Source organism: Eumetopias jubatus, unplaced genomic scaffold (assembly GCF_037043125.1).
Source record: "Eumetopias jubatus isolate StellerSeaLion01/CBP00866 unplaced genomic scaffold, mEumJub1_p1.0 scaffold_16, whole genome shotgun sequence".
In the NCBI taxonomy this organism is placed as follows: Eukaryota; Metazoa; Chordata; class Mammalia; order Carnivora; family Otariidae; genus Eumetopias; species Eumetopias jubatus.
The window spans coordinates 53,386,311-53,410,913 of record NW_028274822.1 but is presented as its reverse complement, the minus strand read 5'-3'; the positions used below and the strand labels follow the sequence as shown (position 1 = coordinate 53,410,913).

At 39.5% G+C, this 24,603-nt stretch overlaps 1 long non-coding RNA gene across 4 annotated transcripts in view; it reads left to right on the top strand.

Moving 5' to 3' along the window:
* Nucleotides 1–2,744, top strand: part of LOC114200317 (uncharacterized) — a 68,029-nt gene extending 65,285 nt beyond the window's left edge. For all 4 annotated transcript variants that reach the window (XR_015766972.1, XR_015766971.1, XR_003607438.2 and 1 more), the window contains 2 exons: nucleotides 665–847; nucleotides 2,563–2,744. This is a non-coding gene — a long non-coding RNA (uncharacterized LOC114200317). The remainder of the gene's footprint in view (nucleotides 1–664; nucleotides 848–2,562) is intronic.
* Nucleotides 2,745–24,603: the final 21,859 nt, after the last annotated feature.

Below are 24,603 nucleotides of genomic sequence, written 5' to 3'. Positions count from 1 at the left end.
GTCAAATGAATTTTTTGGTTTCTCAGTGCATATAAAAGTTATGTTAACACTGTGAAGTGTACAATAGCATTATTTCTAAAAAACAATATACATACTTTTATTAAAAATATTGCTAAAAAATGGGGTGCCTGGGTAGCATAGTCAGTTAAGTGTCTGACTCTTAGTTTGGCTCAGGTCATGATCTCAGGGTTGTGAGATCAAGCCCGGGTCAGGTTGTGAGCTCAGCCGGGAGTCTGCTTAAGTTTCTCTCTCCCTCTCCCTCAGCCCCTCCTCTCTGTGCATGTGCACGCATGTGCTCTCTCTCTCTGTAAAATAAATAATTCTTTAAAAAAATATATCGCTAAAAAATGCTAGCCATCATCTGAGCTTTCAGTGAGTCATGATCTTTTTGCTGGTGGAGGGTCTTGCCTCCATGTTGATAAGGGTGGTTGCTGAAGGTTGGGGTGGCTGTGGCAACTTCTTAAAATAAGATAAGAATGAAGTTTGCCGCATTGATGGACTCTTCCTTTCATGAGCAATTTCTCTGTGGCCTGCAATGTTGTTTGATAGCATTTTACCTAGAGTAGAACTTCTTTAAAAATTGGAGTCAGTTCCCTCAAAACCTGCTGCTGCTTTATCCACTAAGTTGTTATGTACTATTCTAAATCCTTTGTTGTCATTTCAGCAATCTTCATGGCATCCTCACCAGGAGTAGATTCCGTCTCAAGAAACCACTTTCTTTGCTCATCTATAAGAAGCAACTCTTCATCTGTTAAAGTCCTATCATGAGATTGCAGCAAACCAAATATAATAATGAAAAAGTTTGAAATATTGCAAAAATTACCAAAATGTGACACAGAGTCATGAGGTGAGCAAATGCTATTGGAAAAATGGCACCAGTGGACTTGCTTAATGGAGGGTTGCCATAAACCTTCAGTTTTGTTAAAAAAAAAAGTATCTGTGAAGCCCAATAAAGGCAACAGCAATAAAACAAGGTTAGGTAGTTCTAACCAAAAAGTTTTATCATATAAATCTAAAGTTTGGAAAATCCCTTTTAGAAAACACAGATTAACAGGACAAAGACAGGGTTTATTTACATGTGCACATGGGAGTGCTCGTGATGAGTACCATAGAGAGAAGTAAAGGTTTATGGACTAACTTAACAAAAAGGGGATGAATTTTGGTTTCAATGGGAAAATATGGAAGGTTTTATTAGACTTTTTGATGCTAATGGTGGCTGAATTTGTACTTCCTGGTGCTAAATGTCAGTCTGCTCCCAAAAGGGAAACTCCCTCCGAGGGGGTCAAGGGCAGCTGTATTTTCAGGAGGCTTTGCTTAAGTTTAGATATTGTTTCCTTCTGTGTCTGCTGGATGTTCAGATGTTTAAGTTTATTTTTTTTTAAGATTTTATTTATTTATTTGAGAGAGAGAGAAAGAGAGAGCAAGAGAGCACAGGCAGGGGGAGCCTGATGCAGGGCTCAATCCCAGGACCCTGAGATCATGACCTGAGCCCAAGGCAGATGCTTAACCTGCTGAGCCATCCAGGCACCCCTGGATGTTTTAGGTTTAAAGTGATTTTCATACCACTTTGGGGCGGGGGGCAGGTTGTAGTCCCTTCATTGGTTAGTTTTGTGAGCTGGGCATAACTATTCTTTAACCCCTGGTAAGAGAGTCATAGGCCATAGAAAGCTTGCTTTAAGAGAATACCCCATAAGGTTGAGAACCCAGCCACAGGATTTCCAGGCAACTTGTCTAGCATAAATCATGTCAGTTGAATTACTTTGGAAGTTGTAAACCAAGTCTGACAAATAGAGAATTCAAATGAACATCATTTTAATACCACAAAAGAGTTATGAGATCCTAAGAATAAAAAAGAATGTAGGAATCAAGCAAATTCAAAGTTCTTTAGAGAAATGAGGAAATTACAATTATATATCTTAAAAGCCAAAGAAATGCAAAACCTAATTAAGTGGTGTAGGGCGGGCAAGACTCCTCTTAGGCAAGAATCAGAGAGTCTTTGTCTTGGGCTATTTGATCCATGCTCTCCTGAAATTAAGGGTAATTGATACAGCAACTGCAAATACAATTCAGTTCCTCACAAGTAAGAATTCAATTAGCATCCTGGCTTAAATATTTGGTGTTTGTGCAACCTCAAGCAATAATTACATGGGAAAATCGTAGATTGTATGGGAAGTGCCTTATATCCCCGAAATGATTTGAGGGAACCAAATTCATGGTATTCATATTTTTGTTTTAAGGAATGTGCACATATTTGGCATCTTATATACTTGTCATGTTTGCAGGTAATTGAACTATTAAAGTAACTGCCTCATCAATCCAATTTAAAATGTGCAAATACATAATTGATTTGGAGATGTGATTAAGTATAGATCCAGAACTGAATTATTTAAGAGAACTTCACATTCAACATGTTATAAGTTTAATTTAACATATGAAATTTATAAGAATTATTTAGTTTACGTGGCCATACAAAACGATGAGATCATGCCGTTTAGATAGATCTAGAGGGTATTATGCTAAGTGAAATAAGTCAAGACAAATAACATATGATTTTACTCATAGGTGGAATCTAAAAAAACCAAACGGGGCGCCTGAGTGGCTCAGTCGTTAAGCGTCTGCCTTCGGCTCAAGTCATGATCCCAGGGTCCTGGGAATGAGCACTGCACCGGGCTCTCTGCTCAGTGGAAGCCTGCTTCTCCCTCTCCCACTCCCCCGAATTGTGTTCCCTCTCTCGCTGTCTCTCTCTCTCTGTCATATAAATAAATAAAATCTTAAAAAAAAAAAAACCAAATGGGGTGCCTGGTTGGTTCAGTCATTAAGCATCTGCCTTCGGCTCAGGTCATGATCCCAGGGTCCTGGGATTGAGCCCCATGTCTGGCTCCCTGCTTAGCGGGAAGCCTGCTTCTCCCTCTCCCTCTCCCCCTGCTTGTGTCTCTCTCTCACTGTCTCTGTCTCTCTCTGTCAAATAAATAAATAAAATCTTTAAAATAAATAAATAAAAATTAAAAAAAAAACGAATGAATAAACAAACAAAAAGTAGCATCAGAATCTGACCTGTAAATACAGAAAATGAACTGATGGTTGCCAGAGGGGAAAGGGGGTGAGCAGATGGGCAAACTGGTTCACCCAGGCGGGGGAAGTTACAGGCTTCCGCTTACGGAATGACTAAGTGACAGGACTAAAAGGCACAGTATAGGAACTATAGTCAATAACATTGTGATAGTGATGTACAGGGACAGATGGCAGCTACACTTGCGGTGAGAACATGACATACAGGCTCGTCAGATCACAGCTGTACACCTGAAACTAATGTAACATTGTGTGTCAGACTCAGAACGTTTTAAAAGATTTTATTTGTTTATTTGAGATAGAGAGAGAGCACAAGCAGGGGGAGCTGCAGAGGGAGAGGGAGAAGCAGGCTTCCCGCGGAACAGGGAGCCCAATGCGGGACTCAATACCAGGACCCTGGGATCATGACCTGTGCTGAAGGCAAACATTTAACTGACTGAGCCAACCGGTCGCCCCAGCTTTACTCAAATTAAAAAAAAAAAAGAATTATTTAGTGCTCAGGAATATTTTATTTATTAAGTCAGATGATTATTTAATATATACATTAAATTTATAAGTGCAGTTTAAAAGGTCCTAAATATTTGATTATGTTTATAAATAGGACCATTTCAATCAAAGGTCTTTTTATTTTATTTTTTAAAGATTTTATTTATTTATTTGACAGAGAGAGAGACACAGCGAGAGAGGGAACACAAGCAGGGGGAGTGGGAGAGGGAGAAGCAGGCTTCCTGCTGAGCAGGGAGCCTGATGTGGGCCTCCATCCCAGGACCCTGGGATCATGACCTGAGTGGAAGGCAGACACCTAATGACTGAGCCACCCAGGCGTCCCAATCAAAGGTCTTTTTAAAATCATTGCCAAACTTCTTAGAGTTGTAAAAATAGAATTTGTAAGCTAGACTTAAAAGCCTAAGGAAGGATTAGATTGTGAGATTTGTATTTTAATATATTGAATATTAAGATTAATTTTGGGGGGCACCTGGGGGCTCAGTCAGTTAAGTGTCTGACTTTCTGGGATTGAGGCCCACCTCAGTCTCTGCACTCAGTGGGGTGGGTGGGGAGGTGGTGGGGGAGTCTGCTTCTCCCTTTCCCTCTCCCTCTGCCCCTCCCCCTGCTCATGCTCTATCTCAAAATCTTTTAAAAAATTAATTTTTTTCCTGTACATAAAACCACCCCCAAAGGACACCCCCGAACTCACATTTGACATAGATTGTTGTGAAGCTCAAAAGCAATAACCACCATGAAACAATTCTGAAAACTCGGACATGCTCTGTAAATATAAGGGGTGAAGGAGGCAGCTGTTGGCTTTCAAGCACCCATTCTGCTCCTCCAGTAGCTCTTGGTGATCCCATTCCTTGGAAGTGATTGGTTAGGAGAAGGCCTATTGTGTCTTGGTGTGATTCCCACGATCTCAGTGACCATCTAGTGAGAGCACCCAACCTCAGGATGAAGCCCACACAACGCAGAGTGAAGAGCGGAGAAAGGGAAGACAACTAGAGCAGCAGTTAATAAGAGATTATTAAAATCCATAGGGCAGTGCTTCTCAACCAGTTAAACAGGTAAGTAGCAGAGCTGAATTTGATTTCACTTATTAGCCTTGTGACCTTGAGCAAGTTTGGCCTCTGAGGTTTACTTTCTTACAAGGTTGTTGCAAAGATGAAGTAAAATAAGTAAGGTTTTAGTGTCAATTTCTTCAGTTGTAATATAAAGATATTAGCAGCAAATAACCCAACTTAAAAATGGCTAAACGACCTTAATAGATATTTCTTATAAGAAGACACACAAATGGCCAATTAGTGTACAAAAAAATGCTTGACATCACTAACCATCAGAGAAATGCAAATCAAAACCACAATGGGATATCACCTTACAGCAGTTAAAGTGGTTATTTATTTTATTTTTTTCAGATTTTATTTATTCATTTGAGACACACAGAGAGAGAGAGAGCATGAGCAGGGGGAGAGGCAGAGGGAGAAGGATGCTCCCTGCTCAGCCAGAGACCCAATGTGGGACTCGATCCCAGGACCCTGGGATCATGACCTGAGCCGAAGGCAGATGCTTAACCATCTGAGCCACCCAGGCTAAAAATCCTAGAGTGGTTATTATCAATAAGACTAAAGATGACAAGTGTTGGTGAAGATGTGGAGGAATTGCATAGGGGTTGGTGGCACAGTTGCTATGGAAAACAGCGTGAAAGTTCCTCAAAAAGTTAAAAGTAGGGGGCTCCGTCAGGAGAGTGTTGAACTCTTGATCTTGGGTCATGGGTTCAACCCCACATGGGGCATAGAGATTGCTTAAAAAAATAAACTTTTTTTAAAAAGTTAAATATAGAACTACCATAAGATCCAGCAATCCCACTTCTGGTACATACCCAAAAGAATGGAAATCATGATTTGCATTCCTACATTCATTGCAGCACTCCTTACAATAGCTTGAATGTGGGAACAATCTACATTTCCATCAATACTCACACACACACACACACACACACACACACACACACACACAATGGAATATTATTCAGCCTTAAAAAGAGGAAATTCTGTCATTTGAGTTAACATAGGTAAACCTGGAGAATGTTATGCTGAATGAAATAAGCCAGACACAGAAAGACAAATAGTGCATGATCTGTTATATGTGAAATCTAAAAATGTTGAATTCACCATGTATACATATAACAAAATATCACACTGTACATTTTTTTAAAGATTTAATTAATTTATTTATTTTAGAGTGAGATGGAGGGGCAGAGGGGGAAGGAGAAAGAGAATCTCAAGCAGACTCCACTCTGAGCACAGAGCCGTACGTTGGGGTCGATCTCACCACCCTGAGGTCCTGACCTGAGCCAAAATCAAGAGTCTGCCCCTTAACTGACTGTGCCACCCAGGTGCCCCATCTTAATACATAATTTTTTGTTTGTCAATTATACCTCAATAACGTTGAAGGAAAACAAGATCTTAGAACAGTGGCTGGTACATAGCCATTACTATTATTATTTTCAGAATATCAAAATTGACTGCAAAAACCCTAAAGGAATGTCTCCCAACAGTTGGGCCTAAGGTGGATTTTTACAGCCTTGGACATTCCCTCCAAGCTCTCCACTATCACTCATCTCCCCTGCCAGGTCTGTGGTGGAGCATTTGGAGAATTTATGGGTTTTTGGAAATATCCCCCCAAGGGATTGTGGAGGTTTAAACCAGAGAAGATGGAGTCCTTGTAGTAGTTTACGTCTGTCCCGCCTTTTCCCTAGCAATGTTTATTGACACGGAGGATACATAGATGAACCTCACCCCCATAAACTCCCAGTCCGGTGGAAGCAGAAACCAGTCCATGGAAAAAGTTCATTAACTCACGCCAGGTGCTGTGAGGGAACTCTGCAGAATGAATAACGAGGCACAAAGGAGAGAGGATTTTCTTCCTGGGGAAGCCGGAAAATGACTCAGAGGTGAGGTGATGGTGGGCTGCCAGTGGAATGTTGAGTAGAAGTTTGCTAGATGGATTGGAGGGGGAGGTGGAACAGGGGAAGAGCTTTTGCAGAGGAGGCAGGGTTCTAAGGCAGTGGTGGCTTTCAACACTGGCTGCACTTTAGAATCACCTGGGAAACTCCAAAAAAAAAAAAAAAAAGAAAAAATACTGGTGTTTGGGCCTTACCCCAGAGCAGTTAAATTAGAAAATTAGAATTTCTAAGGGTGGGGGTATGAGGGGGGGAGGGGACAGGTATTAAATCCTTAAAAACTTTTCACGTGATTCTAATTTGCAGCCAACATTGAGAACTAATGATCTAAGATGAGGATTTTTAAAAAGGAGGGGCATGGGACACCTGGGTGGCTCAGTCAGTTAGGCATCTGCCTTCAGCTCGCGTCATGATTCCGGGGTCCTGGTACTGAGCCCCAGGTTGGGCTCCCTGCTCACTGAGGAGCCTGCTTCTCCCTCTCCTCCCCACTCGTGTGTTCTCTCTTTGCTATCTCTGTCTCTTTCTCTCAAATAAGTAAAAAAATCTTTTAAAAAAATGATGTGAGGTTGGGGAGCATTAAGGGGGAGACAGGTTTGTGTTGGCAAGACTGGCAGAACTCACATCATGGATGATGGTAAAACATGCCGTATAGGTAGTTTTGTTCCAGATTAAAAAAAAAAAAAAAGAAAAACCACTAGCTACTAAGAGGCTACCTTCATGGAGATGGTACAATCAGATCAGCAGCTGTAGGAAACTCTTCATCTTTATTTATTTGAGTAAGCCAGAAGCTCAGTCTTTACAAATTAGACTACTTTAGAATCCTTACCAGTTTCTCCATTCTTCCAGTCTTCCAATCAAAAGTCTGGCCAGCTTTGCTGTGATAGTCATCAGTGAACAGTATTCAGAATTTTGCTAATTCTATCTAGAAAGACATTTTCTCATCAACCTTTGACCTTGGATCAAGCTATAGCTCCTTCCAATTTCAGCAGTTCAGATTTCAAAGTATCTGAGTAACTAATATTTTCATTTTGTTAACATTCCCCAAATCTTTCTATGTCTAGTATGTAATTTGAGGAAGCAGTTGGGCTTTTGAAGTGCTTGGCAGCCATCTTGTCTGGTGAATATTTTAGTACCTTCAGTAACCCTTCAAAACTGGCAATACTCTCTCTAAAGATTTCAAGTACATGTGATAATCTGAAATTAAAACACTGCCAGATTTTGCATTTGCAAAAGTAACTTTGATAGTACAGGGCCAAAAAATGGATTTTGTCAGCCATGAATGCAGCTGTTTTCTTTACTCCTAGGAAGGACAGAAAACTAAAATTATAGGGTAACCTATGGGCATATGATTTAAATTCTTAGGCTGACTCTTCTAAACTGGAAAAAAATAATTATATTTTATTGGGTTAAATAAAATACATTGCATTCCATGGTAAAAAAAATCAAAAGTTTTAGAGTATAGTTGTCCTACTAACTTCCTAGAATAGTCAATACTGGTAAATAAAAGAAGTGCCTGAAGCTATTTAACAGATTTATTTAAAATCCTTTATGGGGGCGGGCACTTGGCTGGCTCAGTTGGTAGAGCACACAACTCTTAATCTCCAGGTCATGAATTCAAGCCCCACATTGGTATAGATTACTTAAAAATAAATAAATAAAATCTGTTTTTGGGTAAAAAGAAAAACCCATAGATCCCTGAAATTCTTAATTTAACAAAACCTTAAGGCATTCTCTGTTTTGGGTTTTATTTTTCTTCTCTCTCTCTCTTTTTTTTTTTACTACCTATTCAATTCATACAAAAAGAAAAATATTCTCAAAATATAATCTGTAAACCTACTGGTAAAATCTTTCCTAATTAAACATCAGATAGAAGATAAATTTCATGCCTGTTTCTGTAGTTCATTCATTCACTGCTTCATAGTATTCTATTTTATGAACATGCTGTACTTTATTTCTTTATTCAAGTTTTGATAAAATTGGGTAGTGATTCCTTCTGCTTTATTCTTTTTTTTTTTCAAATTTGATTCAGCCATTGTAGTTCCTTTGCCTTGTTTTATAAATTTTAGACTAATCTTGTCTATATCTACAGAAATCGTACTGAGACTTTGATTAAGACTTGTGTCAAACCTGTATATCCATTTGGGAAGAACTACCATTGTGCTCTGTTGAGTATCCAGCCCATGAACACAGTACAAGCTCTAGAGTGTTTGATTATGCGGCTCCTCACTTGGTCCTTTGACTGGAGAGAATAGGCTTTTATTGTTGGTTTTGTTGTTCCCTCTATGCCTGTCGCCATTTCTGGGTTGGTGGTTCCTTCAGCTGCAGGTGTTGGCTATCTTAGGGGAAAAGCAAGCCCACCCAGGGCTTGCTCATCTTGAGGTCCCTGACTGATCTGCCTTCCTTTCTCCACTTCTCAGAGCTTTCTTCTGTATGTTTTACATATAATATCCAGGGCTTGGGGTGGTACTTACTGGGAGATTGGGTAAAAGTACATCTGCTCTACATTTCCTGACACAAATAGCTCTCTCCCATATTTTTAGCACGTATTGTAAGTGTTCTCTCAAGGTCTTGGTGGTAATATGGATTCTGTTTTGCAGACCTAATAATCCTCAGAGAAACTTTTAAATTGACACATGTGACCTTGTATGACTGATAAAATAAATTAGGCTGGACTGACATAAATTTGAAAATAATCCTACCCCTCCCCCCTTGACCCAGCTGACCTTGCGCTCCAGCCCCCCCGCACCACCTCCTTTTCCTTTCTTGTCTTCCTCTCCTTTTCTTCCTTCCCTGCCTCTCCTCTTTTCCTTTCTCTCTTTTTCCCTAGGTTTCATTGTGGTTATTTCAAAAACGATGCCTATGGCAAATATACTCTCAGATACTTTTTAGAGGGCTTAAAGAACAAACAATATTTATCAGCCAACTCCAGAGATTTGCTCAGGGCAGAGAGATGCTTATTTTTGTAGCTCAAAGGAAAGTCGTAAAAATGCCTAGAGATTTTTAGGATTTCTTGTGGGAGTAGTGAAAGGTAGTTGTGTGGGATAATTTCTAAAGCAGGGAAGGGCTTCAAGTCTGAAATTGTATTTCAGGTGTGCCCCAACCTAATGACCTTGAATTCATCACTAATTATTACTGAGTGTCATTGTTCCTCTCTGTAAATAGACTTGTTCCTACCAGCTGTGTTCAAGGAAGTCTGGAAAGCCAGATGCAAAATAACATGGTTGATATTCAACAATTATATTTCTGCCTGAAGCAACATCAAGATAGGGTATTGCACTTTGCCCTTCTTGAAGGATTAGCAGGTAGCTGTTAGGAGGAAGCCTCCTAGATCAGAGAGAAAATCTACATGACTTAACTGGAGAAAACTGTGCATGTTCTGCCAAGCATAATCTGTCTTTCCTTTAAAACTGCTTGCTCTGGGAGCTGCCCAATCACTCACTGTTCAAGTCTCAGGGCACAATGTAGCCAGTGAAGTGCACATTGTGTTTTCATCTCTATCAGTTAAATTGCAGAAGATGTGCCCATTAGGACATTTTTTTTTCCTGAAACTAAATGAGGGACTGAAACACAATGCAAATGTAAGATGCATCTTGATAGTCATTAGTAGCATAAGCAAATCTCGTTAATTGTTAAACTTCCAAAGTTATCATAGAATAAAATGACAGGCTGATAAATGCAAAACACCAAACGCTTAAAAGATGAAAGGGACCTCTCTGTGAAGCCAAATACAGGAAAGTACAGTAAGGCTGGTAATCTTACATCATTTCATTCTGATCTTAAAATCTACCTCTTACCATATTTTTACATATAATTGACAAAAATGTAAAAGATTTGTAATGCCCAATGTTGGCAAGGGTGGGAGGAAATAGGTCCTCTAACATGGTTGGTTGGAGGATAAATTGGTAAACCTTTGAAAAGGTAATTTAACACAGTCTACTAAAATTTAAAATTCACTCATCGGGGCACCTGGCTGGCTCAGTGAGTAGAACCTGTGACTCTTGATCTCAGGGTCACAAGTTCAAGCCCCACGTTGGTCATGGAGCCTACTTAAAAAAAATGCACAGAGGCACCTTGGTGGCTCAGTCGGTTAAGCATCTGACTTTGGCTCAGGTCATGGTCTCAGGGGTCCTGGGATTGAGCGCCTCTTAGGTCTCCCTGCTCGGCGGGGAGTCTGTTTGTCCCTCTTCCTCTCCCTTTGTGCCTCCCCGGCTTTGTGCTCTCAATCTCTCTCTCAAATAAATAAATAAATAAAAATTTTTTTTAAATGAACTCATCATTTGACCCAGTAATTCTACTACTGGAAATATCGTATGGGATATATTTGCAAAAATATGTCTATTTATATGCATAGAGAGTTGTTCATTATAATATTAATCGTAATGACAAAACCCAGGAAATAACCTGAGCATCCATTCGTAGGAGACATATTAAATACATTATGATGCGCAATGTTGAAGACTGAGGTAAATTTGTATATTTCATATGAAAGATCTCCAAAATATGTTATCATGTGGGAAAAAAAAAGCAAACTATAGACAGCATCTAGTATGAGGTAATTTGTGTAAACGTTTTAAAGTCTTCATACATATTTGCATAAACATTTCTTAGAGGATAAGTAGTTATTGACACTAATTATATTTGGTCAATATAGTCTAGGGGACTAAAATTTGTGGAGAAGGAGAGATCATTTTATATCTTTCTATACTGTTCGAATTTGCTTCTATGTAATTTCTTATATATTTTTTAAGATTATTTATTTGACAGAGAGAGAGTGAGAGAGCACAAGCAGGGGGAGCGGAAGGGAGAGGGAGAGGGAGAAACAGGCTCCCCGCAGAGCAGGGACTCAATCCCAGGACCCTGGGACCATGGCCTGAGCTGAAGGCAGATGCCCAACTGACTGAGCCACCCAGGCACCCCGGTAATTTCTTATTTTTTTTTTTTTTTAAATCACCTCTCTCGGTGGCTCAGTCGTTAAGCATCTGCCTTTGGCTCAGGTCATGATCCCAGGGTCCTGGGATCAAGCCCCACAGGCGGGAAGCCTGCTTCTCCCTCTCCCGCTCCCCCTGCTTGTGTTCCCGCTCTCGCTGTGTCTCTCTCTGTCAAATAAATAAATAAAATCTTTAAAAAAAAAAATCACCTTTCCCTTGGGGACAGGCAACTGTCCAATTCATCCATTCAAAGAGTTTACAAAATTCACATTTTTATAGTCTCATAATTTTAGAGCAGTGGCCTCTTACCTCACAAATAAGAAAAGTGAGGCCCATAGTGTTCAGGTGACTTGGACTAAGTGAGTAAGCTGGTGCAAGGCCAGGAGGAGAAGTCAAGTCCCCTGACCCCTGGTCAAGTGACTGGCCATTGCACTTTGCTACCTTGGTATGTCGACTCTGGGAGGTTGCTCCAAATGCACCTGACATTTCACTCAATTTAGATCTCATTGCTAAATACCATATGAAAAATGGTATGAAAAATACCATACTTCACATATATTAAACAATGGCCTCGTAATTATTAAATATTTTTTATTTAATAAGTTTGAAGTAGCCTAAACGCATCAAAATAAACAATCCCCTCCAAACTGAGGTGGCCGGAGACCCACCTGATTCGCTGGTACCTGGATCTACTTGCAACGTGCAGTATGGGAGCCCCCACTGTGCCCACCAAACACAGTGTGTAAGGTGTCAGGCAGCCCAGTCAGTGCGCTGTACCAAGGGGACTAGAATTGCCCTTTGGACCTCTTCATAAGCTGGCTTAGGTCAAATCTTCACTGATTTTTAAATTCTTTTTCATGAAGTGCTTGCTTCGACAGCACATATACTAAATTCTTCTTCATGAAGATGTAACTTACAGTTAGTAATGGGCCCAAGTGCTTAGCTTGGTGAATTTTCTCACATGCACACACATGCGCACACCCTGTAGCCATCACCCAGCTCAAGTACCCAGCAGGCTCCCCTGGATCACTTCGCATCAATGTCCCCAAAAGGTAACCCCTATTCTGGCCTCTGTAACCAAACATTAGTTTTTAAGCCTTGATTATTAAAACAAAACCAAACAAACAGAAAGCATAGCTGATGATACGGGGTGGTAAGCTGGATAAGCAAGAGGGGTCAAGAGTGCTTTAATCTATGCCGTTTTTTTTTTAAGCATCTTGTTATCTTTTTTTTTTAAAGATTTTATTTATTTATTCATGAGAGACAGAGAGAGAGAGAGAGAGAAGCAGAGGGAGAAGCAGGCTCCCAAGGAGCAGGGAGCCTGATGCGGGACTCGATCCCAGGACCCTGAGATCATGACCTGAGCTGAAGGCAGACGCTTAACCATCTGAGCCACCCAGGCGCCCGCATCTTGTTATCTTTTAATTTATCTTCCTTGTTCACAGTGTTCTTTTAAAAAATTATTGTGTGAAAGATTTAAAAAAGAGACTTTTTCCAGGCCTCTTTTGTTGTAATTTATTTGTGCTTGAACTTTGATATGCTCTAGAGATCAGAGAAAACAACGCGGAAGGAGGAAAAGAATTACAGAGGGACAATGATTTTTTTTTCTTAAGTTCTATTTTTCAGACTTGCTGTATTTCTCACTGCTTTTACTCAGAATCAATGCCTACCTCTACCTTCCCCAAAATGTGGGTATTATATCTATTATATTACATATTGTATCTATTATATATAAACATCTATTATATAACATCATATACTGAAAGATTATTGTTTCTTATTTAACAGTTAAGAATAACTGCAGTAAGATTATAGAGTTTGATTATAAAGACTAGGGAGAGAACTGGTCCTTAAATGGACTTTGAAGTTTGGGAGTAATTAGTCTGGAGTCCCAAAACACTGACTTACAGGATGCTGAAACTGGATCCCAGTCCAAAGGGAGCGTCTGGTGTGGGATACCAATGTGTTGGGGGGGTGGGGAAACTCCCAACTGAATACAGCACAGCCCAGAGTTTTGGTATCTGACCATCAGCTGACCTCGTGTGATCTCACCTACCCAGAGCAGATCCCCTCGGGGGATTCAGGGACGCTGGGCTTGAGAAAACTCCAACACCCTTTCCCCTGTGTCAAAGGGAGCTAAGAAATACCTTTCAGGAGAGACGGGAGAAGGCAGTGACAAAGACAGCCATGCCTCCTGTAGACAGTGACACTTAGGGTCGGAGAGCTAGGATTTGAAAATAAAAGCTTCGAAAGCAACTGGTTATAAACTTCCTGTAGTGTTGTAGCAAAAGGCAAAGCTCAACTTCACCACTGATCTAGTACTTGGGTAGTTCTTCAGTATAAGTCCGAAATGTTGAAGTAAAAATTATAGTTGATACTTCTTTAAAATCGATGGTTTCCCAGGGCACCACAGCCTTTAAACTATTCTTTACAAATATCTTTTGACATGTTTAACAACATATATAAACATTCTGGGAATGGCAAAAGAAAATCAGAATCCTGACGATTAAGAGTAAAACCTCAGGCTGACAAAAAATGATATTCTGCTCTAGAAATGGGAATCTGGAGGTGAGAGCCTAAGACAAGTCCCATTCTTGTTTCTGCTTTCACAGAGGGGTGAAGTCTCCCCAGTTCGAGGCTTGATCATGGCAAGAGCTTGAATTAATGGCTGCTGTTCTTGCAAGGGTTCTGATGCTATCTGATTTCCTGTAAATTGGGATTTCTGAGCTTGGGGGAGAGCAAAGACTACAATTCATGTCCCATGACCTGGGTGGGCATTCAAATGAAAACCAGAATCAGCAAACATTCCCCTGGGATTTACATTTTCTGGGGAAAAAGAAAAGAAAAGTCTCTGCCTACCCAAGATGGATATAAAATGAAAGCACCCCCCACCCTCCCCTAAAAAAGCAAAGCTACTGAATACTGTTTGTAAAAGATCAAATTGCCACAGTCACCAACCATGTTCTGGTACATCTGAGGGACCCAAAGGGTTAGTTGAAGTAACAGAAATAGAAGCACGTAACAGGGCAAATGCAGTGTTGTCTTCCTCGCAGGGACATGAGCTAAAGAGTGAGTCATCAATATGTAACAGCTTTCTGGACACTGAGGCCAGTATTATCATGGGGGGGTGCTGTTCACAACATAAGTGTCCTATGAAAACAAGGAGGGTAAAGGAAGAAAGGAAATTTTCACACTAAAGTGTAGGAATCTAATTTTGAGATAAATACTGTATTTCTACTCCCGTGTAGCACTAAGCTGTACTTGAGCAAAGATATTATTGGTAAGAGCTCAATAAATGTTAGTTATAACTACTCTATTTATCATTATTATTCACTCTAATCAGGCCTTTTAAATGAGCTGAACATCATTATAGACCAGTCTGATTTTTTTAGGAGACTGCTGTCTAAGGAGAAAAATACAAAAGATGTGTATCATGAAATAAAAATCCATCAGTAAGATAGTTTTTGAAGCTTCCCTGAGAGTCCCTTTTAAAGTATCATAAAATGTCTTCATTGACTGAGTAAAAAGTACTTTTTGGGCTACCATAACCAACAGAGTTAGGAGCAGAAAAATAGCAGCACAGGAAAGGAGAATATTATTAATATTATAAGTAATCTGGTACTTCGTTTTCTAAGAAAAATGTCAGTGTATATCTTCGGGTAAGTAAGAGTCATTACAGGTCATCCTGGATTACTACGGTGTCCAGCACAGGGACATGGGAGCCACTAAAGAGATGAGTTTTTCCTCTTCTGTTAAATTTATCCACCCAATTTACAACTACATATTTTGTCTCCATCTAGGGATATTTGAAGAGGACTTTGGGATAAGATAAAAAAAATGGTAAAGTTAGGTCACAGAGTCTCCCCTAAAATTAAGTGAAGGGAACAAAAAAGAGGAAATGCACAGCAAGCTACACAGGAACCCCCTCCTTACCCCCGGCACACTGTCAAAGCCCACAGGCTTCATTTATCTTTTCTTTCCTCCGTTGGCAAGGGAGTGGTGTGGCTGCCAGGGAGCGGCAATTGGCAAGTGAAGCAGAGGGGAAGAGGAGGGAATAAATGCCTGCATTTTTCCTTAATCAGAAACAAAGGCTTCATGGTCCTACTCTTAATTGGAGAGCCGCTGGAATCTAAGAGTAAATATACTCTACCGATAAAAGTGGGATGGATTTTAGGACAGGAGTTTTAACCCAAGTACAGCAAAAAGAGCAATGACCAGATCTCCCAACATGAGAGTCCGCGGTCTCTGCTGAAGCTCCTCCTCTTCTCCCATCCCAAACCCCAACCCTGTAGACACCAAGAGTTGCACCTACTGTCTGTTCTTCCCTTCCTCCTTACTTAAAAAACAAACCAAAACCAAACAAACCTCATATTTTTACTGAGCACAGGGACTCAGAAAAAAGATATTTCTAAGCTACCCTTGGAGTGAGGTACTCATAGATGTTAAGTCCTGGATAATAGGATATAAGCTGAAGCAATTGTGTACAACTTAGGGGAAGGTACTTAAATGGAGTGGACATTCCCCATTTCCTCTTCCCTCTTCCTTTCTGGCTATAAAGCCGCTATGATAGCTAGAGCTAGAGTTCACATGGTGAACTTGAGTTTGCGACCCTAACACTGCAAAGTATCATATCAACTGTGATGGTTGGCATAGACTGCTAAGTGAGAGACGAACAAACTTCCTTCTGATTTAAGACACTGTTACTTTGAATTTTCTCTCCTGCAGACAAGTCTAATTCTAGCCAATAGATGCTCCCTTCAACCTGTCCTCAGGCAATGAGAGCTAGAACACAAAAGGCTCAGTCTCAGACTGATTTCCTAAAGGAAGAAAAACAGGTCTCAGATCATTGCGAAAAAATTTGTAATAAGAATTCATCCACACCATATCTGTGAAAATAGGAAATCTGGATAGGACCCCCCATGGTAAACAGTAAGATGGAGAGGAGGATCGAACAAAAACAAGACAAAAACACTATGACAGAAAAAGAACATGAACAAAAGATTAACTATATCTGGGAAGAAACATATATTCTACAAAATTCTACAGCAAATGCTTTGTATTCTATAAAAAAAAATTAGAAAGTGTATAAATGCAATGAAACAAGAAACCAAAGGTGAGCTAAGGCAATAGAAGGCTAAGATTGCAATGTGTGATAGTTAATTTTATGTGTCAACTTGAGAGGGCTCCAAGATGCCCAGTCATTTGGTCAAACCATATTCCGAGTGTTCCTGCAGGCTGTTTCTGGATGAGATCAACATTTTAATCTGTAGACTGAGTAAAGCAGATTGCTCTCTCCCATGTGGGCCTCACCCAATCAACTGAACACCCGAAAAGAAGAACAAAAGGGCTGAGTAAGAGACACTCCTCCAGCCTGACTTCTTGTGGGACATTGTTCTTTTCAGGCCATTAACTCAAACTGAAACATTGGCTCTTATTGGGACTTGAGCCTATCGGAACTTATGCCATCTGCTCTCCTGGTTCTTAGGCCTCAGACTTGGACTGGAACCACACATCAGATCTCCTGGGTCTCCAACTTCCAGCCTGCAAATCTTGGGATGTTTCAGCCTCTATAATCATATAAGGCAATTCCTTAACTCTCTCTGTCTCTCCTAACCAACAGGATATATATAGATATAAATGCCTTGTGCTTAGATATATATGTATCCTGTTGGGTCTGTTTTTCTGGAAATCCCTGACTAATACACAATGCTAAGTAGGAAAAAAGAAAAGAAACACCACAATGCATTGTTTTGTTTTGTTTTTGTTTTTCACCAATGCATTGTTTAAAAAATTGATTAGGAAAGCAAGGAATGGAACACACATGGCTGAAAACTAATTTAATAACATGAAGGAAAGGTCTGCAGTAATCACAGAGAATGCAGAGGAAAAAGACAAAGATATTTTAACAATCTTAGAAAAGAAATTAGATATAGTGTAGACAATAACAGTCTGACATCAGGATGACTGGTATCCTGAACCAGAGACCACAATAAATGGAATAGAAATCATATTCAAAGATCCCACAGAAGAAAAAAATTGAAACAAAGAAGTACAACTGCATGTGGAAAGGTCTACTGTGTTCTAAGATACATTGCTTAAGAAGGATGGACACTAAGCAATATCCTAGCTAAGTTACTAAGTTTTAAAACAAAGAAAGAATTCTTCAAGCTTCAGGACCACAAACAAAGCTAATCACCAACAAAAGAGAAAAATGGGACTGGTGTCAAGCTTTTCCAGATAAGTAAAAGACTACAAAATTCTAAGAGGGAGAAGAATTTGACCTGAGAAAGGTAAACTGAATCACATTGTCTTTAACCATAAAGGCAACAGACAAACATTTTGCACTTGTAAGACCCAAGGAATATAAAATTTATAAGCCCTTGATTTAAAAAAACTCTGATGAGTAAATGAAGCTAGCCCAGAAATGAATCAAAATATAGGAGCACAGATAGAGTAGTGATTCTCAGAGTGTGGTCCCTGGACCCACAGCGTCAGCATCATCTGGGAACTTGTTAGAAATGCAACTTTGGGACCACGACCCCAGAACTATTAAGTCAGATACTCTGGGGGTGGGGTCCAGTAGCCTCTTTCAATAAGTCAGCCCTCCAAGTGATTCTGATTCACACTGAGGTTTGAGAACCACTGGAATAGAGAATCTGTGGTTACAGAAGAGATCATGGGCATTGAATCCATTTAAATAAAGAAGTCTAAACAACTAGGGGAAGTTAAAGAAGAGGATAAAAAAGTTATTTTAAAAAGACACTGAGGGGCACCTGGGTGGCTCAGTCGTTAAGCGTCTGCCTTCTGCTCAGGTCATGATCCCAGGGTCCTGGGATCAAGCCCCATGTCAGGCTCCCTGCTCCATGGGAAGCCTGCTTCTCCCTCTCCCACTCCCCCTGCTTGTGTTTCCTCTCTCGCTGTGTCTCTCTCTGTCAAATAAATAAATAAAATATTTAAAAAATAAAAAATAAATAAAAAGACACTGAAAGGGGTGCCTGGTTGGCTCAGTAGGTAAGCATCCAACTCTTGATTTTGGCTCAGGTCATGATCTCAGGGTCGTGATCTCAGGGTAGTGAGATTGAGCCCCACATTGGGCTTGGCATGGGTCTGCTTGAGATTCTCTTTCCCTCGCCCTCTGCCCCTCTCCCCACTCACACACGTACTCTCTCTCTCTGAAATAAATAAATAAAATGTTAAAAAAAAATAGGGGCGTCTGGGTGGCTCAGTTAGTTGGGCATCTGCCTTCAGTTCAGGTCATGATCCCAAGGTCCTGGGATCGAGCCCCGCATCAGGCTCCCTGCTCATTGGAGAGCCTGCTTCTCCCTCTCCCTCTGCCTGCCACTCTGCCTACTTGTGCTCTCTCTCTATCTCTCTGTCAAATAAATAAATAAAATCTTAAAAAAAGAAAAGAAAACCATAAAAAGATAGCTGGCATCAAGATCAGTCAGGGATGAATTCAACAAAAAAAAGGTGAGAAAAGATAAAGAGGGGGAATTTTACAATGATAAAGGAGTAAGGATATAACTGTCATAAATCTTTATGGATCAGATTTTATATTATTGAAATACATGAAGAAAATTGCAAATGCAAAGAGAATGGGGGAAAAGACAGTATTACTAGGTGACATTAACCCTTGGAAACTCATTTCCAATTCATCTTTGGAAAATAAATATACAAGAAATAGCCAGGAAACAGCAAGGAAAATAAATATGCAAAAAAAAATGCTAAAAAAGAAGAGAATTGAGGGAGACTAGTCCTACCAGACATTAGCATCTATTAAAAAACTTCCATTCTTGCCTTACTCCAAAAATAATTCAAGACAGAATTTAATGTAAAATATAAAGCAATCAGATGCTAGGATAAAATATGGGAACACTTTAAATAAATAATTTTTGAAGAGGAGCTTCTTTCTAAGCAGAGTGTACCATCACAAGCCAAAAACATAAAAGACATGCATTTAGGGGCCCCTGGCTGGCCCAGTCAGTAGAGCATGTGACGATCTCAGGGTCGTGAGTTTGAGCTCCATGTTGGATGTAGAGATTACTTAAAAAGAATAAAATCTTTAAAAAAGAAAAAACATGCACTTAATTTGATAAAAATGTAAGATTTCTATTTAGCTAAAAATCACATAAATACAGTTTGTAAAAAACAAGCAACAAAATTGGGGAAATATTAGCCACACGTAATCCTGAGAAGGGCTAATTTTAACAACAGATTTAAAAATTCTTACTAAAAAAAGAGTTTGGTAAAATTGAATTTGTGGAATGGTGTGAGTAAACATACGATCAACTCCTAAAAACTTTTGTTTTGTTTTTTAATAGCTTTATTGAGATATAGTTGACATATAATAAAGCGAACAGATCTAAACAATTTGGTCAGTTTTGACATAGTATAAACTGTGGCCACATGAAAATAATGAAGGTATCTGTCACCTCCGAAATTTCCTTGTGTCCCTGTAATTTCTCCCTCTGTTCTTCTTCTTCCCCATCCTCAGTCCCCAGGCAACCAGTGGTTTTCTTTTTCATCCCTATAGATTAGTTTGTATTTTTATAATTTTATATAAATGGAATTATACAGTATATACTGTATGCTGTATAACAGTATATACTGTTTCATTGTCTGGCTTCTTTAACTCAGCATAAATATTTTGAGATTTATCTATGTTGTTGTGTGTATCAATAGTTCATTCTTTTTTTTAATCATTGATTAGTATTCCAGGATACTATATATTTTTAGATGATGTCTTATATTGTTGATTAGCATTCCATTTACAGATACGATTTGTTTAGCCATTCACTTGCTGATAGTCATTTGGGTTGTTTCCAGTTTGGGACTATTACAAATGGAGCTGCTGTGAGCATCAGTGTGTAAGTCTGGTATGGACATGTGCCTTTATTTCTCTTGGATAAATAACTGGGGGTGGTATATCCTGATATTTAAGGTTATCCAACATGCATTACTCATTAAAAATTAAATATAACATGTATACTTTGATCTCATTCATGTACATTTTAAAAATACATACACTTTTATATGTACTTCAACACCAACTTCACAGTTTGGCTGAATCCAAATGGCTGGCTGTTAAAATCAATATACAGTTAAAACTGAGACTGAAACAGATTATACCACTATAGAATGAACTTCTGGGTTACTACAAGAATAAATCTGAATTTTTATTTGAAAATTTAAAAATTATGGGGTGCCTGGCTGGCTCAGTCAGAAGAGCATGCAACTCTTGATCTCGGGGTCATGAGTTTGAGCCCCACGTTGGCTGTAGAGATTACTAGAAAACATAAATAAACTTTGAGGTACCTGGGGGGCTCCATCATGGAGTGTCTGCCTTCGGCTCAGGTTGTGATCCCAGGGTCTTGGGATCGGGCCCTGTGTTGGGCTCCCTGCTCAGCAGGGAATCCTCTTCTCCCTCTCCCTCTGTCCCTCCTACCCGCCCCCAGCTCGTGCTCTTTTTCTCAAATAAATAAACAAAATCTTAATATAAATAAATAAATAAATAAACTTTTAAAATAAATAAATAAAAATTCAAATATTAGTTAAATATTTGGTAGTCACATCTTTAAAGCTTGCCATCATGGTTCAGGAACAGTGGTCCTCGGCAGGGTCAGCGGGTCAGCAGGTCCTGTGGTGATAGCACTGCACATTTACAACAGGTGAATTAGGTATCTCTTTCAACCAGCTCCTTTAATAACATCGTGTGTGTGTGTGTGTGTGTGTGTGTGTGTGGTGTGTGTGTGTGTGTGTGTGTTTAGAGCAGAATACAATTCAGGAAGTAGTTTTTCAGTAGCATGTTTTCTAGGAGGAACTTTGTACCTCAGATTTATATATTGGGTAACTCCAGAATCTTTTTACTTCAATTAGGAAGATGGTTGACAATCAATAGGAGTCATTTCAACAAGGTTCTGTTTAGATTTTTTAGCTCAATTGACTCAAAGCTATAAAGCAATTGTCTTGGGGCGCCTGGGTGGCTCAGTCGTTAAGTGTCTAACTTCAGCTCAGGTCATGATCCCAGGGTCCTGGGATCGAGCCCCGCATCGGGCTCTCTGCTCCGCAAGAAGCCTGCTTCTCCCTCTCCTACTCTCCCTGCTTGTGTTCCCTTCTCTTGCTGTGTCTCTCTCTGTCAAATAAATAAATAAAATATTTTTTTAAAAAAGCAATTGTCTTCTTAAAGTATTCTCATAGAATCTTTCTTTAAATTGTGGTAAAATACACATGACATAAAATTTACTATCTTAGCCATTTGTAAGTGCACAGTTCAGCAGCGTTAAGTACATTCACACTGTTGTGCAACCATCGCCACCATCCATCCACAGAACTTCTATCATCTTGTAAAGCTGAAGTCCTCAACCCATTAAACAATAACTTCCCATCCCTCTTTCCCTGCAGCCTCGGACAACCACCATTCCACTTTGCATCTGTATGAATCTGACTTCTCTAGGTACCTTGTAAAAGTAGAATCACACAGTATTTGCCCTTTTGTGATTGGCTTATTTCACTTAGCATCATGTCCTCAAAGTTCATCCATGGTGCCTGCCATTTTGAAGTTAAAAGAGTGAGAACAAAATGTGTTTGGGGTACCCCCTTTTTCTCTATACCTCTATGTAACTTCATCATGTCTAAATGTGTCACAGTTGTTGTTACATGTGATATTGGAGTTTTCCTTCTTTGGAAAATCTAAAGTGATAACAAAGCTGCATTTAATTCATCTTTAGAAGATGCGAGGAATTCTCAAATAGAATTTTTTTCTTGAAATAATCATGGCCTAACTGGAATTAAATAACAAATAATCAAAATTCTTTTTTTAAAAGATTTTATTTATTTATTTGACAGAGAGAGACACAGCGAGAGAGGGAACACAAGCAGGGGTAGTAGGGGAGGGAGAAGCAGGCTTCCCACAGAGCAGGAAGCCCGATGCGGGGCTCGATCCCAGGACCCTGGGATCATGACCTGAGCCCAAGGCAGACACTTAACGACTGAGCCACCAGTCGCCCCAAATAATCAAAATTCTTAAGAGCTATTTTATTCGCTCATTTCACCAAACAAGTCTGCAGATTCTAGCCTTTTGATACTCTCTGATCTTAATTATTGTCCTTTGTATTAATGCTTAATTTTTTATAAACATTTATGGACTCAAAAAGGACGTTTTATTCTTTCCTAAAGTTCTCAAACTCTGTCTTACTTATTTGCTATCTATTGTCTTATTTAAACTCTGAAAATTCTCAATGATGGCTTTTGTTTACAAACTTAACTTTTACATCAATTATTACAACACTTTTTTTTACAATGGCAAATACAAACTTAACACTTTAACTGAAAGAATTTCAACATAAAACACTTGGGGAGATATTTCTCTCCAAATTATATATAGAATGCCTCCTCTGTTTACAAGTGATTGTTCATATATTAGCAATCAATGTCTTCGCTTCTTTGGATAGTGGGTGTTATCATGCTGATTAGCTATGATGATAGCCTAATTAGAAATGGCAGACCTTTTCCCTAAAAGGCTGGAAATGAAATACTTTCGGCTTTGCCGGCCAGTTTCTGTTGCAACTACTCAACCCTGCCCCCTAGTGTGAAAGCAGCCGTAGACAATTATATAAAGGAATGGACGTGGTGGGTTTCAATAAAACTTTATTTATAAAACAGAAGAGAAACCAGATTTGGCTGCTAAGTTGCAGACCACCCCCTTCCACCCCTATCTGCCCAGATCTAGATGATAAATGATCTTGCACAAGACTCAGAATGCCAGGGCTGAAGGTAAGTTGGCATTTGACTATTCAGTCTTCCACAGGCCAAAGTTGAAGCCAAATAGTGATGCAGGAGAGTTGGAAGAAAGGCAGGCGGCGACAAGGGGCCCTGCCCTAAGAGGAAACCACCCTCAAAAGGATATTACACCACCCTGGAAGGAGCCTTCCACCCTTTCCCATGTGCTTGGTGTACACCTGAAACTAATATAGTGTTCTATGTCAATTATACCTCAATAAAAAAATAAAATATAATAAAAAAACTCATAGAGTAAAAAAAAAAAGTCAACCTATTATGCCAGTCCATGTGTTCAAAAGGTTATAAGAAGCATAAATAAGTAACATATTGGACTAAATAAGATCAAAAGGTGAAAAAGTTAATTTGGTTCATTGATTATGTTTTTAGTCTTCTCTTACCACAGTGATCATATTCTTCACAATTTTTTTTACCAAAAATGATTTTATAATTCATGATAATACTGTGCTGTAAATCAGAATATTTATCAACAAACCTTGGAGAAATATTAATGACTGAAGTGTCTTGAATACTTAAAACGAGCCAGACATTATGTTAAGTGCTTACCGTGAATTATCATAAACAATGCTCACAACATCCCTCTGAAGTGGGTGCTAGTGTTATCCTTATTTTACAGATGATAAAAAATTAAGCTTAAGGAGGTTAACAATTTTGTCCCAAACAAGACAGTTAATAAGTTCAACTAATAAGCTAGTAAGCTCTGAGATTTGAGCATAAGCAGCCTGATTCGAGTCCTTCTTACTCTCAGTGTTCGACACATTGAGGAGAAGATGGAGTGGATAATTCAGGAAGCCTTTCAGATGGGCTGTGGAATGCACTCGACCTCCCAGTGTATAAGGGGTGAGAATATGGGAAGAGTTGCAAGCAGTACCAGAGTCACCTCCCTAAATGTTATTGACCTAGGACATTGACTACAGTTGGCATTCCATTTCTGACCAAATGTCATTTGGGCTCAAGGGGAAAACAGTATTTTTCATAGCATCCAGAAAACTCATTCGGGTTTTACAATTTATTGGCATTGCTGGACTTGCTAACTGAAAAGTAATTGTAACGAAAAGAAATCAACATTGCTAATTCCATTCCTCCTCTAACCTAAATGTTTTAATGCAGTGAAAACACAACAGGGTTTCTCAAAACTCTTAGGAATGCCAATAAAGACACACTCAGAAGAAGGCTGAACTTGGGTGAGGGCCAGATGTGACAAAAGAAAAGAAACAACAGGCAAGATCAGAAGGAAGTGATGAGTGCCGAAGCCAAGGCGAGAGGAGCTGGAATATTCTCTGCAGAGCACAGAGGAAATAATGTAAACATTTTAACAAGGAGGCTCCCTCAAATCCTTGAAATCCTGTGTTTGCCCTC